Raw genomic sequence first — 4,941 nt, 5'->3', positions numbered from 1 at the left:
TCATGAGGGTTTACCCATGACCTAATCATCTTCTCAAGGTCCCACCTCCTAATGCCATCACCTTGGGGGCGAGGATTTCAACATGCAAATTTTGGAAGAACACGACCATTCAGGTCATAGTACCTAAGAGGGAATGAAATTCCAGTTGGTATCAAACATCTCATCAGCAACACTGGATGCCAGATGGCAGTGGAGCAATGCCCTTTAAGTTCTGAGTGGAAATCATTTCGGATCTAGAGTTCTGTATCTAGCCAAACTATCAATCAAGTATGACAGCAAGCTAGAGACATTTTTAGACATGAAAGACCTCAGAAAGTTTACTGAAAAGAAAAGTACTTGAAGATGTACTCCAAATAAAATAAGAAGGGAGTCATAATCGTAAAACAGTGATCTTTTGAAAAAAAATCTGAGAGTAGCTTTTCAAAAGGTTTAGAAAAGAAATGTGGTTTCTATCTTGAAGCAGGTCAAAAGAGACTGAATAGCCACGGTGCTAATGCACACTGGCCATCCCAGCAGGGCACATGGGCCCTGCCACGAGGAGACCAAGGAGACTTTACTGCAGGGGAGAGTCACAAACATACGTCTCAGGGTTAGGGGTTAGGGAGCTGAGGGGTCCAGGGAGGGGTTACCAAGACTTGGAGAAGAGAGCTCTGGGAGAGGACACAGCCGGTAACAGCAACATGCAGGGAGCCAGAGCGGGGGACACATCACTTCCCTGCAGTCCTCACTCAATTGCCATCACCTTCCAGGGACCAAACTCACTCAGACACCAGAGGCACCTGTTCCTGGTCTAAGCAACGGGGCCTCCTAGGGCACAGAGACCATCCACTCGCAAGGTGTGTCATGTGCTTCTTGTTTGACACAAAAGATGCATGCTTATTACGGTGGGTGGGATGTGGCTGGGTGGAAGTCTACTTTTCAGAAAGTCATGCCTTTCTGCAGTGCTTGAATTTTAAAAACATGAGCAGGTGTTATTTTTTAAAGAATTACTCAAATGAATGGCCTGGACGTGTTTAAGAGGCTTGGGCTGGACCCAGTAGGGGACGGAGAACCCCATGACCTTCATCTCATCTTTGACATGGCCACCATTGCCTGGGCTTCTGACCTTTCCTGGGCTTGATGTGCCTTTCCACGACAGAGTCTGGAGTGGCTCCCACTCCCCTCCAAGGCGAACAAAACTTGTCCTGCCTGGTAGAGACACCTCAGCTCCCCTGGGTTGGGGGAGCTCATTGCTGTTTCTAGCACATTCCCTCAGGGTGGTACCCACAGCCCTGTGAGAGCTCATTCTTATCACCTGCACCATCACCATCCTGCTGACCCCACTGCACTGAGATCTCAAGAGGCCCAGGCTGAGCGTGAGGTGTCTTGTGCTTGCATTATTGCCCAGCTCTGAGCCAGGACAGGGTGGCCATCCAGGCCACTGGGTAAGCATCAGAAGGAGTGGTAACAGTATCTGGTCAACCTCTTTGCACTTTCTGATGCCATTTTCTGTCCATTAGTTTATTTGATCCCCAAACAACCTTCTGAGCACCCATTTTATAAATGAGGAAACGGCTCTGAGAGGCAAACTGACTTGCCCAAGGCCACTCAGCTAGTGAGGGACTCTGGCAGAACTAGAGACCAGGCTGCCATACTCATATAGCCCCACTGGGCTGGGATCTGGGTTCCTCCTCATCTGAGATTCTGGCAGGTGCCAGAGAGACCACGGTTCTTGGCAGATATGGGGAAGAAGGAAGCTGAGAGGCTCTTCACACCCTCCACTCCCCCCACACCCCAGAGTCACATCTGTGTGACCATGAACCAGGGAAAGCTCTCATCCCATGTTAAGCCCCCCTTCTATTCCTGGGTCTCGTGGGTTGAAGTGTTCGTGGGGCCCTTGCCAATAATCAGAGCTGGGGCCAGAGGCTTCTGGGACTCAAGCCCTTTTCTGATTGCTTGTTGGACTTCCGGGTTGCCAGAACCCTGGGTCAATGCTCCTCAGAACTGTTGTGTGCTCAGGGCTGGGGTCCTGGGACCTTGGGGCAGCTGCTCTTCATGGAGCAGGGACAGCACTGGCCGTGAAAGAAGAGGTGTGCCTTCCTCTGAGTCACCCGGTGTCAGGACAGACCTGGCCTCCTGTCCACACCCAACCAGCATCCTGCTTGGTCAGAATAAGCTCTGGCCCCCCAGCCTGAGAAACCTCCTGCAGTATATTTTTCCCAGCCCTTTGTCACCCTTATGCTGTCCCCCCTTATGCGTGCTCTCACCTCAAAGCCATTTCCTGAACCCACAGTGGATGGGATATTTTTAACACCCTAGGCCTTGAATGATCAGAAGAGATGGCCAGAAGACAGGAACTCTGGCCAGAGATCCCTGAAGCTCAACTGGGTAACAGGGGGGCTGAGAGTGAGTAGAATTGTTGCTTCCTACTTGGGAAGGGTGAGAAGAAGTCAGTTACTACCAGAGGTCACAGAGCTAGATGGCCACAGGTGGTCCCTTTGTGCCCAGACCATTGAGCCACTGAATGGGGCCCTCAAAGTGCTCCCTGGCTGAGGGCAGGCTGGGCTAAGACCCTAGGGCATGAGCAGAAGGGGAGGCTGGAGGTCTCAGGGGTGTGGGCATGTCTATGGAACAGGGGATGAAGACAAGATTGCTGACCACAGTGTTGTGGAAGAGAATGTCTGACCTCGGGGAACTTCTTCAAAAATTCCACATCAGTCAGCAGCTTTCCAAGCAGTGAGAAGAGAGAATCTCTTCATTCATTCAATAGATATTTCTGGAGTACCTTAATTTCTGAGGATGCAGGAATGAAAAAGCACAAGTCCATGCTCTCAAGGAGTTTGTTAGTTAGTGGGAGAGACAGGCAACAAACAAACAAACACATAAAGAATATAACATCAGGGTTCACAAAATAAAATAAAGCAAGGTCAGAGAGCAGCGGATGTGCTATTTCAGATGGGGCGACCTAGGAAGGTGACTGTGACAAGGCACATTTGAGCAGAGGCCCGAGTGAGTGAGGGAGAAATCCATGCAGCCATCTATGGGGAAAGAAGAAATAATAGGAGAAAACATCCCTGAACTGAAGAAAGACTTGAGTTTTCAGATTAAAAGGATACACCACGCATGGAGCAGAAATAAAAGAGAGAGTCTAGAGTCAGACATGCCTTGGTAAAACGTGTGAAATCTATGAATGGAGCAAAGATCAATACCCCAAAAAGGCACCATGATTTTACCAATGAGGTCATACAGTACTTAATCTATATAATATATATCCTTTTAAAGCCTTTTTCTATCCTTGATTACATAGAAGTAGGGAATTACTTTGGAGGGAGGGTATATCAGAGGTTTCCACCACCGTGAAGAGAAATCTCTCTTTTTCTTTGCCATCTGTTTCTAAGAGCACCACCTGGCTTCGTTCATACCTTTCTGGCGAGGAATCCCAATAACAGATTCTCCCCCACAATACTGGGAGCACTTTTCTCCCTAGACGTGGTCTGGGCTAAGTGCTGCATCTAGCTATAGGAAATTAGAGACTGTGGTGAGAACCTGGGCTTTACTTACTCTGAGTGAGGTGGGAGCCACTGGATGTTTCTGAGAGCCAAGAAGGGACATGTTCTGGTTCGGGTTTTAACAGGCTGTCCCCCACCTCCTGGATAGTTGAGGCCTCTTCCTGGTGTGCTGGAGCAGCTGAGCTTGCATTTTTGTTTCCAAACTTCTTCTGACTCTTTTGCTAGTGTTTTACCAAGGGGATGGGAGACCTCAGGGTGGGCAAGTGTGAGGAAGGAAGGTTTGAGCACAGGCAGGCCAGATCCAGAAGCGCTGTGGCCACGCCTGACCTGACCCGAGATGAGACGGCGAATAACTGAACGTTACAGACCTCTGTCTCTTCTCTTACAAAAAACAGGCAACTTTCACCTGTTCTACCTGTGCTAACCAGGGCTGTCTTGATGACAGAAGCGGACATTCTAACTCCTGTGAATTAGAGGGCCTGTCTTCATCCTTATCCTCCATACACCTTGGCTTGGTTCCTGGTGGCGGCAGGAGCTGGATTACTGGCGCTGACTGGTGCTCACAGAGGGTCCGCAGATCCTGGGTCAGGCAAGCCCAGACCCACAGCATTCCAGAGAGCCTGGAAATGTTCTGGCTGCGAATCCTCACTCTAGCAGTGTGCCGGGGAGAAGGGGCGAGGGGAAGACGCCCACCTCCCAGGGCCACGCGGGGAAAGGCAGCCAGCTCTGCGGGAGTGCTCTCTGCCCACGCGTTCTGTGTGTCTGTGGGTGACCTGGCTGGGTCTCACCCTGCCCTTTCTCTTGCCACCTGTGTGACTGGGGAGGGCTGGTCGCTTGTCTGCAAAACGCTGACTGAGGATCCAAGCAGAGTGTGGGTTAGAGGACACGGCAGGGTCACGGTGCCCTCAGCTCACAAGTTTCTCCGGGCAAGCTGCTCCAGCCTCGCTCTTCCTGTCCCTGAGTGGGATCCCAACCGTGCCAGGATTGCTGCAGACTACAGCAGGCTGCGAACCGCCTTTGCAACCGCGAAGCACGACGGAGTCTCCAGAAAGGGCCCCAGAGACAGCGCGGCGTCGGTTTGAGGTGGAGGTCGGCAGACCTCAGGCCGTCCTGGGGGCCGGGGCGGCAGCACCGCAGCGAGCACTTTCCCGAGGGAAGCTGACCGCCCCGGAGAGGCCAGGTACCGTATTTCTCCAACCACACGTCCCCGTCAGCCCCTGCTTTATCTGGCGATCAGCGGCAGAGCCAGCGTGCTGCCCGGCCCGGGGGCAGACCGCGCCAGGCAGGGCCCCGGCGCCCCCTCGTCGCGCGGGCGGCGCTTCGGGGCCATCCCGGGCTTTCCGTGAATGCCGAGGCCCGCCTCGCGTTCCCACCGGAGACCGAGCTTGGGAGGCGGCCCGTTTGGACGCCCTGCGCCCACGGCCAGGCGGTGGGAAGCAGGGAGGCGGCGGCG

The sequence above is a fragment of the Carlito syrichta genome, unplaced genomic scaffold, assembly GCF_000164805.1.
Source record: "Carlito syrichta isolate Samal-C Ts95f unplaced genomic scaffold, Tarsius_syrichta-2.0.1 Scaffold316392, whole genome shotgun sequence".
NCBI lineage: Eukaryota > Metazoa > Chordata > Mammalia > Primates > Tarsiidae > Carlito > Carlito syrichta.
The sequence above is the reverse complement of the archived record's forward strand: the minus strand, read 5'-3'. Positions refer to the sequence as shown.